Below are 19725 nucleotides of genomic sequence, written 5' to 3' on the forward strand. Positions count from 1 at the left end.
CAGAAATAGACGAGACAGAAGCTGGTGTTCTTTGATATACATTCACTCATGTCCTCTCTGCATAAGTATGTTGAATATTCTCTCCATGTCAGATATTTTCTAAGAAGTGTTGACTTTAATCTTATGTCCAATAATCTTTAAGACCCAAAAGCATTACAATGCTTGCATTTTAAAAAATCCTGAGCAAATGTCTACTATAGTCAAAAGTATTCTCCTTTGTTCTCTTTGCAATTCAACTGAAGATAGGCTAGGGGATTTTTACAGGGTAAAACTACTTATGGAAGTAGCATACACCGTAGTGTTAGCTATTTCACAGGTATGTAACAGGCACATGTGCATATCCAGCCTCTGTTATATGCATGCACCATTGGTAGCATATAATTTGCAGTTTAATATCAGTTGACAAATGATCTTTTAGTGGACCAAACACACAGCATAAATACTTGACCTGTTTTTTCAAAACTTAAATTCATGTAAATATTTATTTGAAGAACTTAGTATATAAAAACAATGGTCTTAACTTGCTATACCAGCCTACAGATTTTTTTTAATGTGAATTTTTTTTTGTACTTTTTACCCAAAGAAAGTGTTTAGAAAAGCAACTTTGATATTTTTGTATGATGATTTATTTGGGGGGTTAAATTCCTGGTTAGAAGATCAGGAATTTCCCCTTGCCTTTTACTGATAAGTAAGTCACTTTTCACTTTGGCTAGTGATGGCTAAGATAATGCACTAGAATATAGATGCATCGCCATCTGTCTGAAACAAAATTAAAAAAACTAAAAGTTAAAAAAAAATTACAAAGTTACAGTAATTAAAACAACATGGTACTGGCTCAACTATAGATATATAGACCAATGGAACTGAAATGAGAGTTCACAAATCAAACTTCACATTTATGACCCAATGGATTTTTTTTTAAAAAGTAAAATTCTTTATTTAAAGTTCATTTCTCTGGTGCAAAGAATGTCTCTTTAAACCATATTTACAGTGTCCTTTATTCACTTCTTGCAAAACAATCCAATTTTGCAAGTAGCAAAACTAAAAGCCTATTATTTATCTTTACACAATTACTTCTTTCTTTGAAAACCCATTTTATGCTGCTGTAAACTGACTTTAATCATTATCAAAACTACCTTTGTCTCTCTTGGTGAAATAACTATAAACATAAATAAAAGAAGCAAAGAATTTTAAACCATAAAGATCCTTTATACACTGTTAGCTGACAAAAGAAGTCTGATGTAGGATAGTTGCCTTCCACTTAACTTTTTCATTTAAGATGATCTGAATTTGCCAAATATAATTTTAAAATCCATTCCTAAGGACTGAGTAACCTCTTATGACATTAAAAAAGTATTTTTCTTTTGTGGACTTTTCAAAATATTAACAATTCTAGTACCTGATTGAAAAGACAAATCAAGTTTAAAGTCTACCCTGAGACAATGTTGGCCCCCTGCTTGGAACCCAGCTAACACTATGACCACTACTGAAAGCTCTGATTGGCTTTGTGCCTTTCATTACAAGTCCTCATATTCTGAATATGGGCACACTTTAGTTTAAGTAAACATCAATATTTAGTTCTGAAATATGAGGATACAATCCTTGAAATAAAAGTCATTGTAGGATTTTCTTCTACAGTGATACAGTATATTAATTCCACCATATTAAACCTACCTTTCCAGACATGTAAAAATAACACAATACACTTAAAGCTCATATTTGAAAAGCAGGTCCTAATATTATATAAGCTGCACAGAAGATCCCAGTGATCACCAGGAAATCTGTCACAGTCCAGTTTTTTTCAACTCATGTGGGTCCAAATTTCAGGGAATAATGTGGCCCCCTTCTATGGCAGCTCTGAAAAATATTCATTCAAAACGAAGCTTGCAGGAAGCAGGTATTCCAATATTAGAGTTCATTTGTGTATCCAGGTGTATTTGGCCAACAGATTTGTGACAACAGTGCCGTGTATACTCAGTTGGGAATTAACAGCTCTTCAACAAATGGTGCTGGAAAAACTGGATGTCCATATGCAAAAGAATGAAAGTGGACCCCTATATCACACCATATCCAAAAATCAACTCAAAATGGATCAAAGAATTAAATATAATATCTGGAACTATAGAACTCCTAGAAGAAAATGTAGGGAAGCATCTTTAGGACCTGTTTTAGGGAATGATTTCTTAAACTTTACACCCAAAGACCAAGTGACAAAAGAAAAATTAGATAGGTGGCACATCATCAAAATTAAAAACTTTTGTTCATCAAAAACTATATAATGACAGTCCAGGAAGATAGTGGAACAGGATAGGTTGCGTTCAACCCTGTTCCAAGGAACAGCTAGAGAAGGGGCGGGAGGGCGACTGAGACGTGATTCCAGGGTGTAGATGACCCAAGAGAGTCTTCTGCAACATGGAGGGCGGCCCTGGTTGCAAAAGTGGAGGAACTGAGAAGCAGAGAATGGGAAACAGTCAGCCTGATGCAAACAGCCTAAAACAGAAGCCTGGAGCCCTCAGGAGTGTACAGACAGGGAAACAGTGACCAGGAAACAAGCTGCATTCCTTGAAATCACTACCCTCACCAGTGCAGACCCGTGACCTGAAACTCACCCCACACCCCATGCACATGAACCCCATCACCCACTCCCCCCTCCCCGGGCCCACCAACCCCTCGTGCTTGTGTACCCACCCTACAACCCCACCACAGGCGCATGCACACCTGCCCCAGCCCATCCACCTCTCCTGCGAAAGTGCAGTCTCTCCCTGCCCCTCCTGAGTCCTACCTCTCAGTCCCTGCCCCCTGCAGGCAATTGACAGTGCATAAAGGCTGTGGGTGCTAACCTCCATACCCAGTCTACACCTGCCCCCAGCCCACACAGTTATATAAACCCACCCTGCCCTACCTGAGCTGTGTGCACGTGTACATCAGTTTATCCCCCTCACAGATTTGTGCATGCACACAGACCCCAATCATGCCCCCCGGCTCTGGGCAAGCACTGACCTGCACAGCAGGGCCACATCCACCCCCAGGTAGACACAATGCCAACCCACTGCCCTGTGCCCTGCCCATGTGCACAAAGGGCCACGCGCACATCAGGGCCTCCCTCCCCCGACCCGTGCACCTGCACAGCCACATCCTCCCCACTGCTGGGTGCCCATGCTCACAGGCACAAGCATAGCATCCCCAAACTATGCCTATACCTGCACCACAACGCATCACTGCACTGTCGTGCCCCACCCCACACACTGCATCCTGCTCCATATCCATCCCGCAAATACAAGGCTTTAGAGTACAGCAGGAAATCAACTTCCAAAGTAAACCAATCAAAACATTTACATACCATGAATATAGCAGAAGATCACTAAGCATATCATGATGCAGACAGATACAGCCCAGTCTAACGACCAAATTAAAATACCAGGGGAGACACAGACATGGGAACAACTAATCAAAGATGTCCATATGTCTCTACTAAATAAAATGAATGGGGTGGCTAATGACGTAAAGAATATCAAGAAGACACTAGAGGAGCATAAAGAGGAATCTGAAAGAATAAATAGAAAAATAGCATGCTGTAGACCAAATACATACTATAGACACACAACAGCAAATTTTAAGAGGCAGAAGAAAGAATAAGCAAACTAGAGCACAGGACAACTTATTTTGAATACTCAAAACAGCAAATAGCAAAAAAGATGGAAAAATTTGAATTGTATCTCAGGGAAATTATGGACAAAACAAAGCACGCAAATATCATTGATCTCCCAGAAGGAGAAGAGAAGAGTAAAGGACTAGGAAGATTGGTTGAGGATATAATAAGGGAATACTTCCCAAACCTTATAAAGGACATAAAATGTGCAAGTTAAAGAAGCTCAGTGAACTCCAAATAGAATAAATCCAAATAGGCCTTCCCCAAGACACATACTAATCAGTCTGTCAAATGTTGAAGAGAAGCAGAAAATCCTGAAAGTGGCAGGAGAAAAACAGTCTACTATATACCAAGGGTAACCACATAAGACTGAGTTCAGACTACTCCACCGACACTTTAGAGGCAAGAAGGCAGTGGGATGATATATTTATGATCCTGAAAGAGAAAGACTGCCAGCCAAGAATTCTGTACCCAGAAAAATTGTCCTTCAAAACTGAGGGAGAGATTAAAATTTTCACATACAAACAAATCCTGAAAGAATTTGTCAACAAGAGGCCATCCCTATAAGAAATAGTAAAGGAAGCTCTGTCAGTTAAAGAAAAAAAAAAAAGGCAGGAGAGGAAGGCCTGGAGGAGGGCACAGAATTGAAGAGTACCAGTAAGGGTAACTTAAAGGATAAAAAGAGAAAGAGGGAAAGGAATATACAGATCTGACTAATAAAATCCTAAATATAAGATGGTGGATTCAAGAAACACTTTTCAGTAATAACTTTGAATGTTAATGGTCTAAATTTATGGACTAAAATTAAAAGACACAGATTGGCAGAATGAATTAAGAAATATAATCCAGCTATATGATGCTTACAAGGGACTCATCATAGACATAAGGATACAAATAGATTGAAAGTGAAAGGATTGAAAAAGGTTTTCCATGCAAGTTGTAACCAAAAGAAAGTAGGAGTAGCTATACTAATATCAGACAAAATAGACTTTAAATGTAAAGACATCATAAGAGACAAAGAAGAATACTATATATTGATAAAAGGGACAATTCACCAAGAAGAAATAACAATCATAAATGTTAATGTTCCCAAACAAGGAACACCAGAAGTACTTGAGATATACATTGGCAAAACTGAAGGGAGCAACAGATGTTTCAACAATAATAGTAGGAGGCTTCAATACACTACTCTCCTCTATAGAAAGAACAACAGACAGAAGATCAACAAGGAAATAGAGAAGTTAAACAACTTGATAAATGAATTAGACCTAACAGACATATACCCCAAAACACCAGGATATACATTCTTCTCTATAAATTCTTGTCATGGAACATTCTCCAGGATAGATCACATGCTGGGGACAAAACAGGTCTTTATAAATTTTAAAACACTGAAATTATTCAAAGCACTTTCTCTTATCAAAAAGGAATGAAGTTGGATATCAATAACCATCAAAGACTCAGAACTTTCACAAATATAAGATTAAATAGCACACTCTTAAACAATGAGTGGGTCAAAGAAGAAATTGCTAGAGATATCAGTAGCTATCTGGAGATGAACGTAAATGCGAATACAGCATATCAGAACTGATGGGATGTGGCAAACACTGTGCTGAGAGGGAAATTTATTGCCCTAAATGCCTATGTTAAAAAAATAAGAAAGAGCAAAAAATTCAGGACTTAACTGCTCACCTGGAAGAACTTGAGAAAGAACAGCAAACTAACCCCAAAGCAAATAGAGGAAGAGAAATAACAAAGATTAAAGCGGAGTCAAATGAATGGGAGAACAAAAGAACAATAGAGAGAATCAATAATACCAAAAGTTGGTTCCTTGAGAAAAATCAATAATTTTGATAGGCCACTAGCAAGAAAAAAGAGAGAGAGAATCCAAATAAAATCAGAAATGAGAAGGGATGCATTAACACAGACCCTAAATACATAAAAGAAATCATAAGAGGATACTATGAACAATATACGCCAACAAACTAGACAACTTAGACGAAATGGACAAATTCCTAGAAACACACAAACAAGCTACACTGACTCAGAAGAAATAGAAGATTGCAACAAACCAATCACAAGTAAGAGATTCAATCAGTCATCAAAAATCTTCCTACAAAGAAAAGCTCAGGGCCAGATGGCTTCACAGGGGGAATTTTATCAAACATTCCAAAAAGAACTACACCAATCCTGATCAAATGTTTCAAAAAAATTGAGGAAAAGGGAACACTACCTAACATTTTATGAAGCTAATATATATATATTTTTTTTAACATGGGCAGGCACCGGGAATCGAACCCGGGTCCTCGGGCATGGCAGGCAAGCATTCTTACCTGCTGAGACACCATGGCCCACCCGCTAATATCATTTTAATACAAAACCAGGTAAAGATGCTATAAGAAAGGAAAACTACAGGCCAATCTCCCTAATGAACACAGATGCAAAAATTCTCCATAAAATACTAGCAAATTGAATCCAACAACACGTTAAAAGAATTACACACCACGAGCAAGTGGGGTTTATACCAGGAATGCAAGAATGGTTCAACTCAAGAAAATCAATTAATGTAATACAGCACATTAACAAATTGAAAGGGAAAAATCACATGATCATCATCTCAATTGATGCTGAAAAAACATTCAACAAAATTCAATATACTTTTCTGATAAAGACACTTCAAAAGAAGGGGCTCAAACTTAACTTCCTCAATATGATAAAGGGCATATATGGAAAACCAATAGTCAGCATTGTACTCAATGGAGAGAGACTGAAAGCTTCCTGCCTAAGATCAGGAACAAGACAAGGATGCCCTCTATCACCACTATTATTCAACATTGTATTAGAAGTTCTAGCTAAAGCAATTAGGCAGGAAAAAGAAATAAAATACATCAAAATTGGACAGGAAGAAGTAAAACTTTCATTATTTGCAGATATCATGATACTATACTTGGAAATCTGTGAACTCTACAACAAAGTTATTTGAGCTAAGAAACAAATTCAGCACGGTGGCGGGATATAAAATTAATGTGCAAAAATCAGTAACTTTTCTATACACAAGCAATGACCTAACTGAGGAGTCAGTTAAGGAAAAAATTCCATTCAAAATAGCAACTAAAGGAATCAAGTACTGAGGAATGAACTTAACTAAAGATGTAGAGGACTTGTATACAGAAAACTAGATAACATTGCTAAAAGGAGATCTAAATAGGTGGAAAGACATTCCCTGCTCATGGATAGGAAGGTTAAATATGGTTAAGATGTCAATTCTACCCAAATGATCTACAGATTCAATGTAGTACCAATAAAAATTCTAACAACCTACTTTGACAACTTGGAAAAGCTAGTTACCAAATTCATCTGGAAGGGAAAGAAACTCCGAATAGCTAAAATCATCCTAAAAATGAAGAATAAAGTAGGAGGATTAACACTCCTTGACTTTATAACCTATTACAAAGCCATAGTGGTAAAAAAAAAAATGGTACTGGCACAAAGATAGAAGTATTGACCAATGAAATCGAATAAAGAGCACAGAAATAGAACACTAAATCTACGGTCATTTGATTTTTGACAAGACCCTGAAATCCACTGAACTGGAACAGAATAATCTATCAATAAATGAGCATGGGAGAATTGGGTATCAACAGTCAAAAGAATGAAAGAGGACCCTTACCTTATACCCTATATAAAAATTAACTCAAAGTGGATCAAATACCTAAATATAAGAACTAGCACCATAAAGCTCCTAGAGGAAAATGTAGGGAAACATCTTCAATACCTAGTAATAGGAGGTAGCGTCCTAAACTTTACACCCAAAGCACAAGCAACAAAAGAAAAAATAGATAAATGGTAATTCTTCAAAATCAAATGCTTCTGCACCTCAAAAGACTTTGTTAAAAAGGTGAAAAGGTGGCCAATTCAATGGGAAAAAATATTTGGAAATCACATCGCACAAAGGCTTAAAATCCTGTATACATAAAGAAATCATACAACTTGACAACAAAAGAACAAACAACCCAATTATAAAATGGGCAGAGATATGAATAGACATTTTTATGAAGAGTAAATAGAAATGGCTAAAAAAGCACATGAAGTGATGTTCATTTTCATTAGCTATAAGGGAAATGCAGCTCCAGACTACAATGAGATACCACCTCATACCTTTAAGAATGGCTGCTGTTAAACAAACAGGAAACTATAAATGTTGTAGAGGATATGGAGAAATTGGGACACTTATGCACTGCTGGTGGGAATATATAATGGTACAGCCCCTATGGAAGACAGTTAGGCAGTTCCTTAGGAAACTAAATATCTAGTTGCCCTGTGACCCAGTAATAGCACTACTTGCTATATACCCAGAAGAGCTGAAAGCAGTGGCACAGACATTTGTACACCGATATTCATAGCAGCACTATTCATAATCTCCAAAAGATGGAAACAATCCAAATGCCCATCAACAGACAAGTGGATTAACAAAATGTAACATATACATACAATGGAATATTATGCAACAGTAAGATGAAATGGCATCCTGAAGCACATGACAAGATGAATGAGTCTTCAGGACATAATGCTGATTGAAATATGCCAGACACAAAAGGATATCTACAGTATGACTTCACTTTTATGACTATGGTAAAGGTAAAATCAGAGGCTTATAATACAGAATATAGGGGACTTAGAGATACATATTAGTTAGAAATGGGTGAATGGTTAGCTACTGAGGTTGAACTCAAATGTAAGGGAATAGATAGAAGTGAAGGCAGTTCTCTATAGGGTCTAAAAGTAATGTTACCACATTGAACATAAACGAGATTGAAAGGGGTTGTATAGACCTATGTGCTCCACTGATTAACACTAAGAATATGAATTAGTTCTTGCAAGAACTACTTCAAAGGTATGATTCATGTACAAAGGGTGTTTAAGTCCAGGGTAGGTGGGGAGAACTGCTATTACATGCTATGGGTATGTTTAACAGGAAAACATCAGCAGTGCCACAGGAACAGTAGGGGTAAAATGGGGGGAGGGACAAGAGATAAGGGGAGGTTTAGATTTCCTATTTGTTGAGGATGTGTTTATTGGTTATCTTTCTCTTAGGAACAATGAAATTATCTAAAATTGAGAGTGTTGATGGACTGTGGACTTTGGGCATTATACATGATGCCTAATAAATGCAGGTAGCTGAAGGATGTACTGATTGAGAAGTAGATTGGCAAATGATGATGTATACATATAATCAAATATTGTGCTGCTACAAAAAGAAAGGAAGTTGTAAGGCACGCAACAAATTGAACGAATCTGTGGGACATGTGGTGAGTAAAATTAGCCATAAACAGTTATTGTATGGTCTCCTTTAGAAAATGCTTATAAGAAAACAGGGGTTTAGATTGTATGCTCTTATAGCCGTCACATTTAGTCCGGAGTGGTGATTATTATTTCTGGATTTTCAGAGGCTGTTTTATATAGCCATAACCTGGTATTTAGAGATAAGAATGAAACTGAATAGGTCCTGATTAAGGTAATTCAGAACACAGGGGTAAGGAAGACATAGTCTATATTTTAGAATCACACCTACTCTTTGAGACTAAAGGAAGAAAGGTTTGTTTTGTCTGGAACTAAATTTTTTGTAGTATGTAATCTAACTCAACCTGTCTGTATAGCTCATTTGAACAACTGAAACACAGGGAGCCCAGAATAAAAAGTAGGGCCTCTAATCTTGTATAGCTTAATGTAATGTCTAGATACATCCTAGAATATACTAAGTAGATAATAAAAAAGTATTGCCAAATTACCTTGAAGGATGGGAGAAAAACTATGAAACTGTTAAACTTTACTATCAGGGAATTCCCTCATACTGTGTCAAACATTAGGGACACCCAAATCAATAGGCTAAGCCCTTGATCTTGAGGCTTACTCTTGTGAAGCTTATATAGATACTGGAGAAGCTTATCTTACCTATAGGTATGCCTAAGAGTTACTTCTGGAGGACCTCTTTTGTTGCTCAGATGTGCCCTCACTCTCTCTAAGCCCAGCTTTGTAAATGAAATCATTGCCCTGCCTGCCACATGGGATATGACATCCAGGTGTGAAAGTCTCCCTGGCGGCATGGGAGATGACTCCCAGGGATGAGTCTGGCCCTGGCACTTTGGTATCAACAATGCCATCCTGACCACAAGGGGGAAAAGAAGTGTAACAAGTAAGGTATCAGTGGCTGAGAGAGTTCAAATAGAATCAAAAGGCTACTATGGAGGTCACTTTTACACAAGCTTCAGTTACACATTGATACCTATCATAACTTGCCAAAACCCACCCAAAACCATTCCAGCCAATCCTGAAGAACATCTAGGTCAATATACAAGATTCTACAAAGGTTCCGTGCACTAGGGTAACTTTTCAGAAACCTACAATCTCCAGATGTGTCCCTCAACCAGATAAGTCCTGAAACCTAGAGGGCCCAGCCTCTCCAGAACATCAGCTAGTTCCATCTCCCTACCCCATATTATTGATATCCCCTTCTAACATGAAAAAGTTAGAATGGCCAAAGCCCAATTACCCCTAAAGAAAGGGATAGAAAGATCAAAGGTGATGATTTTACAAGAAGTTAGGATTTAACAAACAAATATGATTGCTGAGTCATTAAATTGATATTTCTTTGAGTCTCCAGTATCTTAGAGCAGCTAGAAGTAAAAACCTTAAATTGTAGAATTGGAACCTATATCAAACTCTGAACTCTGTTCTACAACTAATTATTGTGCTGTGCTTTGAAATCTATTGCTTTTTTGTATTAATGTTTTTCACTAAAAAGAGAAAAAGTCAATTATGATGATAAAAAAATTTATTCCTTCTAGCTCCTATATTCTGGAGCAGCTATAAGGAAAAATCTGAGAGGATGGTATGGTAGCCCCTGATAAACTCTGAGATCTGTCCTGTAACTATTTGTAGAAGAATGCTTTGAAAACTATTGCTTTTTACTTTCTTTACTTTGTATATATGTTATATCATAGAATAAAAAAAGTTTTAAAGAATCTGTATCATGAAAGAAAAACTATAACCTACACAATGGAGAAAATATTTGGAAAACACTATGGTTTTAATGTCCAGAATATATAAAAAAATACTACAACTCAACAACAAAAAAGAAAACCTAATAAATCCCTGAATTATATGTTTGAATGTGGTTAAAGGGAGAAATTTTAGGTTATATATATATGTTACTAGAAAAAAATCAATAAATGAATAAAAATATCCATAGGGTACAATACAAACAGTACACCATGAACTATTATTAATAGTACAATTTCAAAAATGTTCTTTCATCAATTGTAGCAAATATGCCACGTTAATGAAAGTTGTTCTGATACATGCTACAGTATTAATGAACCTTGAAGACATTGTACTAAGTAAAAAAGCCTGATACAAAAGACAGATATTGTTTGATTTATCTTATATTAATTATCTTAGATTAAGTAAATTCATACAGACATACAGTTAATTAGAGGTTACCAGGTGCTGGGGGAAGGGATGAGTGAGGAGTTGTTAGGTTAATGTATACAGAGTTAGTTTTGGGTAATGAAAAAGTTTTGGTAATGGATGGCAGCAATGACAACAGAACATTGTAAATAAAATTAAAGCCACTGAACTGTACACTTCACATGGCTAAAATGGTGATTTTTATATTATCTGTCTATCTATCTATCTATCTATCTATCTATCTATCTATGATACCACAATGGCATTTTTTTAAAATTCAGGGGGTGGGCAAGACATGCATGGGTGCCAGAGATGTGTGATGGCATCTTGGCTCTCCCACTTCAGGATGGAGTGATCCTAGGCAACTTCCTCAACCTCTCTGAATCTCAGTTTCCTCATCTGTAAAATAGGGCATGGTAATAACAACCAAAAACAATATGTGAACCTTGATTGGATCTTTGTTTGGAAACAATTAAGCAATTTAAGTATAGGCTGTACAATATCAGCTAATATGAAGTTATTGTTCATTTCTTTGGCAGGAGAATGCATGTATTCCCCAGAGAGACATGCTGATAGCATTCAAGAGTGAAGTTTCATGAATTCTGTAGCTCATGCTTAAATGATTTTTAACAATAAGAAATTATGTTCTCATGGAAATAGAGAGAGGGAAAGAGAGCCAAAGCAAATATGGTGAAACGTTAACTGCTGAATCTTGATAGAGTTTATTCAAGTGTTCATTGTTTAATGTTCCTTAATGTGCAAAATTTGCTAAATAAAAATGTGGTGGAAAAAAGAGAGTAAATGGGATGAGGTAGTTAGATCACCCTGCACAATGTCCTCTTCAACATTATTTATTTAATTAATATTCATTAAGCCACTGAGGGTGACATCAGCCAAAAACAAGGGTTGGGCATGTCAGATACTGTTCTTGGGGATATAGCAGTAATTTCTAGAGGGCCTGAGACAAACATTAAAAAACAAAACAAAATTTTTAACAGGTTGACTTCAGATAGCACTAAGCACTGAGAGATCAAGAACCCCAGGAGAGTGGGACCTCCAGTATGGATCAGGTGTCCTCTGAGTCTCCAAGCAGGTGGATAGTGAACTGAGGCCATGCCATGCCAGGGAGCTGCTATGTAGAAACCCCACTCTTCCCCCTCATCTGTGTGTCCAGGAGCCCTAGATGGACCCAGAATGCCACAGAGCATGACATGTCAAGAATTAGGGGTTAGCATGTTTGCGTCTACCTTGGGAGCAACAAGCCGTAGTTTAATTTTATGTATTACAACTCATCAGTCTTTTCAGACTGACCAGATACCATTAGCTTTCCTTGATCAGTGAACTCCATGATGTGAGAGCAGGAAGGATGTGTGTGTGTGTGTGTGACCAAGGTGTCTGCTGGACCACTTTATGTAATAACTAGTGAGTGATCTGTTACTGGTATTAGAGGGAATCTCATTGACCTGGTACATAGGCTCTTAGACTGTCACAGGTGCTTCTCAGTAACACAATTAACAAATGAAAGATGTTCAACATTATTCAAAATGAAAGAAATGCAAGTTTAAAATCGGTGTTTTTGCCCATTAGATTGGTAAAAACTAAGAAGATATTGAGTGTTGGAGAGGCTATACTGAAATACTTTCATTCATTGTTGTTAAGCCTCTTGTGCCTGTATATATCAATTAATGGATAAATAAGAAAAGTAATACTTATGTCCAAATTTGCTCAAAAATTCTTCTGACACAAGACTCCTGAAGGAAAGGGATTTGATTCCATTAAGAATATATTGTTGGTCTGCCTTTCTTTCACTGGGATAATGTCCCAGTTGAACATAAGTTGGTTTGTCTCTTCCTCTTTAGTTACATGTGTTTGAAGGGTGGTGTGGGGGCATTGTGTGCAGCAGGAAAAATGACAGACCTGAACTGCCTTTAACTAGTGATGCAACCTAAGGTAACCTACTTAATCTTCCTGGGCCTCAGTTTTTCCTTCTATAAATTGAGAGAAATTGGATTCAAACTAGAGCAGCTATCTCTAAGGTTTCTTTCAGCCCTAACAGCTCACAATTATTTCTTTGCTCACCAGATCATGTCCCACTGAATTCTAGGAGAAATCTTGAAGCAGCATCCCGTGACACAGAAATTAGGAAGAAGAATCAGGAAAAAAGAGAAAGAAGATGGGTGATCAGTATTGTATTGTATTGTGTTGTGTTGTATCGTCAAAATACAATACATAGGAAGGGAATAGGATTGGTCATCAAATTCTAATCTTTGATGTAATTGGTCACCCTTGTGGTGAGCAAATGGGGGAGTGAAGTGGGTAATAACTAGAAGGGGGCCTAGGGAGCTTCTAGAGTACTAGAAATTCTGCTCACTTGTAGTCATATGGGTATATTTTGTGAAATTTCATCCATCTGTCAGTTATGATATGTGCACTTTTTTGCGTATACATTATATTTCAATTGAAAAGTTTACCAAAAAAATTCCAACACAGAGCAGAATTTATGTATATGGAAAAAGCCTTATCTGTAGATAATTATTAAAGGAGAATTTGGTCATTTTACCTGATAAAAATGAGAGAGAGAGAGAGAGAGAGAAAAAGATGATTTAAGTGATAGGAAATGACAGGGGATATTCTCATCTTTATGCCTGGGAAAAGAATTATGACAATGAACCTCAAAGTGGTTGAAATTTGATGCTGGGGAGCCCTTAAATATGGACTCTTCTCTCTCAACTTCTCTGAATATCCTGGTCTATCCAGAGACATTCAGTGTGGGAGCTTTGGACACTTGCAAAATTCTCAATAAACTGCTGGAATCATTCTTGTTCTGATCACTAACAGCATCATTTCCAATCCATCCTGTAGGTACTTTCACACAGTCTATTTCTGTGACTCTTTTGATCTGTCAAAAGCTGTCAGAACTCTGAAAAGCCATTTGAAAAGCAAGGAAGTAAACTTTACATCCAAAGCACAAGCAACGAAAGAAAAAAATAGATAAATGCGAACTCCTCAAAATCAAATGCTTTTGTGACTCCAAAGACTTTGTCAAAAAGGTGAAGAGGCAGTCAACTCAATGGGAGAAAATTTTTGGAAATCATGTATTGGATAAAGGTTTGATTTCCTTTATACATAAAGAAATTATACAACTCAACAAAAGAACAAACAACCCAATTATAAAATGGGCTAAAGATATGAATGAACCTTTTGGTGAAGAGCAAATACAGATGGCTCAAAAGCACATGAAGAGATGCTCATTTTCATTAACTATAAGGGAAATGCAGATCAAAAGTACAATGAGATACCACCTCACACCTATAAGAATGGCTGCTATTAAACAAATAGGAAACTACAAATGTTGGAGAAGATGTGGAGAAATTCGTACACTTAGCACTGCTGATGGGAATGCACTATGGTATAGCCGCGATGGAGGACAGTCTGATGGTTTCTTAGGAAAGAAAATATCGAGTTATTCTATAGTCCTGCCATATCACTACTCGGTATATACCCAGAAGAGGTGAAAACAATGGCACAAACAGACATTTCCACACTGATGTTCACAGCAGCATTATTCACAATTGCCAAAAGATGGAAACAATTCAAGTGCCTATCAACACATGAGTAGATAAACAAAATGTAGTATATGCATACAATGGAATATTATGCAGCAGTAAGACAAAATGACATCCTGAAGCATGTGACAACATAGATGAAACTTGAGGACATAATGCTGAGTGAAATAAGCTAGACACAAAAAGATAGATGCTGTGTGATTTTGCTTTTATGACCTTGGTAAAGGTAAACTCAGCTAGAGATGGGTGAAGGGTTCGCTAATAAAGTTGAACTTAAATGTAAGGGAGTGGATAAAAGTAAAGGCAGTTCATTAATGGGTTTATAAGTAATATTTCCAAATTAATGGTGAACATGATTCAAAGGGGTGTACAGAGCCATGTATCCCATTGGTTAACACTACAAATGTAAAGTTCTTTCATGAACTACTTCAAGGCATGAATCTTGTACAAAGAGTTTATCATATTGGATTATGGGGGGAAACTACTATTGCATGCTATGGGTTATGTTTTACAGGAAGACATCAACAGTACCAAAGCAATACCGGGGGAAATTAATTGGAGTTAAGGGGCGGTTTGGATTTTCTGTTTGGTGAGGATGTGTTTATTGGCTATTTTTTTCTTAGGAGCAATAAAAAATTGTCCAAAATTGAGAGTGTTGATGATTAACCATTAAGTGAGGATAATATGAGACGTGGACTGTTGACTTTGGACATTATACATGATGCCAGTGGATGGAGGTGGCTGAAGGATACATTGACTGAGAGGTAGAATGGCAAACTGTGGTGTATACATATGATAAAATATTGTGCTACTAGAGAAAGGAACAAATTCATAAGGCATGCAACATTGTGAATGAATCTATGGGACATTAAGTGATACAAAATAAGTCAGAAACAAAAGAGCAAATATTGTATAGTCTCATTTAGAAAATACTTATAGGAAAATTGGGACCTATATTGTAAGCTCTTATAGAAGTCACATTTAGTCCAAAACTATAACTGTTCTTTCTAGATTTTGAGATGCTGTGCTATATATAACCTGGTAGTTCCCTGGAACTTTCTGTACCATGTGTCCCCTAAGGCTCAGAGTAGGAGTTCTGAAGTTTTGAAGGTCAGCATTGCCACATACAACAACTGTTAAAGAAATTTAAAAAGAGATCAGTCTTCAATTAGAGATAAGAACAAAACCAATCAGGACAGGACTGAGGTAAATCAGAATACAGGGCTAAGGAGGACATTGTCTGTATTTTAGAATTTCATCTACTCTATGAAACCAAAGGAAAATAGGTTTATTTTGCCCAAAACCTAAATTTTCTGTAGTACATAATCTAACTCAACCAGTCTGGATAGATCATTTAAACAACCCAAATACAGGGAACCCAGAATAGAAATGTGGGCTTGTAATTCTGTATAGCTTAATGTAATGGCCAGATACATCCCAGGGTATGGTTAACAGATAATTAAAAAGTATTGGCAAAGTCCCTTGAGATATGGGAGAAAAATATGGACCTATCAAACTTTACCACCAGGGAAAGACCTGATACTGTCTCAAATATTAGGAACTCCCAAGTCAATAGGTCAACCCCTTAATCTTGAGGCTTGCTCTTGTGAAGCTTATTTATGTAGCAGAGAAGCTAGCCTACCTATAGTTATGCCTAAGAGTTATTTCCAGAAAACCTCTTTTGTTGCTTAGATGTGGCCTCTCTCCCTTAAGCCCAACTTTGCAAGTAAAATCATTACCCTCCCTCATACATGGGACATGATATTCTTCAGTGAAAGTCTTCCTGGCAATGTGGGATATGACTCCCAGGGATGAGCCTGTCCCTGGCACCGTGGGATTGACAATGCCTTCCTGACCAAAACAGGAAAAAGAATCATAATGAATAAGGTATCAGTGGCTGAGAGAGTTCAGATAGAGTTGAGAGGCTACTCTGGAGGCTACTCTTATGGAAGCTTCAGCTAGATATTGCTATTTACCATGGTTTGCCAAGCCCCAATGAAAATCATTCTTACCAACCCTAAAGAACACTTAGGGCTTTATATGAGATTCTACAAAGGTTCCAAGCACTATGCTTACTTTCCAGAAACCTACAACCTCCAGATGGGTTCCTAGCCCAGAGAAAACATGAAATCCAGAGGGGCTAGCCTCTCCAGAACATAACTAGCTCCATCCCCCATCCTATATTATCAACAGCCTTTTCCAACATAAAAAAGTTAGAATGAGCATAACCCAAATACGCCTAAAGATTGGGAGAAAGATCAAAGGAGAAGGTGGGGTTATAACAGAGAAGATAAGATTTAACAAATGAGTATGACTGCTGAATAATTATACTGATATTTCTTTTAGTCTTCAGTGTCTTAGAGCAGCCAGAAGGAAAAACCTAAAATTATGGAATTGTAACCCATACCGAACTCTGAAATCTGTTCTATAACTAATTATTGCACTGTGCTTTGAAGTTTATTGCTTTTTTATATATGTTATTTTTTGCAATAAAAATAAATATATATATAAATAAATAAATAGAGCAGGCAGATAGTAATCAAGAGTTGAGAGCCTTGAACAACAACTGATTAGAAATCTTACAAATAAAGTATAGAATCACTGGCATAGAACACTCAACAGATAGAAGAATAACCCCCTGATAGGACATATTATTCGCTGATATATTCTGATCTGCTCAATAAGGCTTTAATGTAAAATGGATGCACAACAAATATTCATTGCATTAATAAATTTAAAAAATAAAGAAAAAGAAAAGTAAGGAAGTGAGTCGTAGAAATGGAGGCCCAGAAGAGGGCCTTTCAGAAGTACTATAAGTTGAAAATTAGAACTAATCTTTTGAACTGACATTCTACTTAGGACTTGTTGACTAACAGTGACATTATCTGAAGAAGGTGGATTGATTTCCCACTGCAGTACTCTGAAAAAATAAAAATAAAAACATTTTAACCTCAGATCTGACATTCTTCACCTCCACTATTAACCCTAGGAGATAAAATCCTTTTTACAAAGTTCTCAGTTACAGAAGCTAATTGCAGTAGCTCCTCCATGCCTTTCTTTTACCATTAACCCTTGATGCAACACAGTGTGCTGATTACATTGATAATCAAACAGTGATTGGTCTGCTTTATGAACAGAAGAGCTATATTTCATAATGTTGATGCTTGTCAGTAAAATGTCTTACCCGAATTCTCACAGTTCATCTTGGTGCTGCTGCCTTTAAAATTTATATCAGCTAGATATTGTATCAATTACCTATTGCTATGTAATGAATAATCCCAAAACATAGTGATTTAAAACAACATCATATTTTTGCTCGTGAATCTGAAATTTAGGCAAGGCTCGGCAGGGATGGCTTATCTCTGCTGTATGCAGGATCAGTTTAGAAGCTAGATGATATGCTTTCAGGAAGTTTCACACATGTGTGAGGAAAGTTTATGTTGGTTGACTGATAGGAACTCAGGCAAGTCTGTGGACATAGGCCTCAGTTCCTTTAGACATGGCCCACCCACAAACTTCTTGGGTTTCTCTTTTAGGTTTCTGTATTAGTCAGCGTTCTCATGGAAACAGAACCAACAGGAGATACCTGTAAATACGAGATTTAGAAAAGTGTCTCACACAACTGTGGGGGTTCAAGAGTCCAAAGTCTATAGAACACACCATAAACTGGCAGCTCTGATGAAGGTCCACAACAAACTCCCCAGGAGAGGCTGGAGGGCTGAAGTGGAAGGAGAGAATCTCTCTTCTAAATTCCCTTTAAAAACCGTCATGTAATTAGGTTAAGTGTGACTCAGTGCAGAAGACACTCCCCTTAGCTAACTGCAGATGTAATCAGTCATAGACACAACCAACATGCTAATGATTTGAGTCCACGAGATATCCTCACAGAAACAGATAGGACAGTGCTTGCTTGACCAGACAATTGGGCACCATCTCCTGGCCAAGTTGACACATGAACCTAACCATCACATTTTCCAAGTAATAGTGTTCTGAGAGGACAAGGTAGATGTGCATGATGTTTTTATGATCAAGCCTTGGAAGTCAAATATCCCTCCTGCCATATTCTATTGGTTGAGGTAGTCAAAAGACCCACCCAGACTCAAGAGGAGACTAATACAGACCCCATCTCTGATGGAAAGTCTACCGTTCTCACCTTTAGGGTTTCAACTTAGCTCCATGGTGCCTATGGCTCTGTAGAACTCAATATTTTTTTCCCTTTAAAAAGGGAATTATTATTATTATTGCAAGTTTATAGTTCTAAAGCCATAAAAATGTCCAAACTAAGGCATCCTAATAAAGATACCTTGACTCAAGAAAGGGTCTAGAACACCTCTGTTAGCTAGGAAAGCACATGATTGGCATCTGCTAGGGCCTTTGGCTTCTGGTTGCTAACAGCTTCCCCAGGGGGTGTTTACTTTCTGCATATTCAGACATCCGGGTCTTGTGTTGGCTCTGAAGCAACTGTTCCCAGGCATCTGAGCTTCCTACAAAATGCTTAAGGACTCCAGTAAACTAATCAAGACCTACCTTTAGTAGGTGGAGTCACATCTCCATCTAATCAAAAGGTCACACCCAAAATTGTGTGTGTCACATCTCCATGGAAACAATCCAATCAAAGTTTCCACCCTAAACAACCTTGAATCAAGATTAAAGGACATGGCTTTTCTGGGGTATACAATGCTTTCAAACCAGCACATGAGTTTAAAGAAATCATTCATAAAATACTTGATTCCCATATACTACCCCACCACTGACATCTTGCATTGATGTGAAACATTTGTTACAATTAATAATAGTACAATTTTAAAAATTAAAAAAAAAGTCCGTGTAACTACAGAACACAGTGAAACCTACATTAAACCCTAGACTGTGGTTGATAGCACATTTTTATTTTTTATTCTGCTACCATATTTACAATTAAACATTTCCCCTTTTAATCATATTCAGATATATATTTCAGTGCTGTTAATTATGTTCACAATGTTATGCTACCATCACCTTCATACGAAGGTCAGAGAGAGACACAAGAAAACTATAGACCAT

The 19725-nt window shown here is 37.1% G+C and overlaps 1 long non-coding RNA gene across 1 annotated transcript in view; it reads right to left on the minus strand.

Moving 5' to 3' along the window:
• The window catches only part of LOC143658064 (uncharacterized), an 82092-nt gene that overhangs the window by 20328 nt on the left and 42039 nt on the right, over positions 1-19725 (minus strand). The gene's annotated exons all lie outside the window — the stretch shown is intronic.

Source organism: Tamandua tetradactyla, chromosome 15, assembly GCF_023851605.1.
Source record: "Tamandua tetradactyla isolate mTamTet1 chromosome 15, mTamTet1.pri, whole genome shotgun sequence".
NCBI lineage: Eukaryota > Metazoa > Chordata > Mammalia > Pilosa > Myrmecophagidae > Tamandua > Tamandua tetradactyla.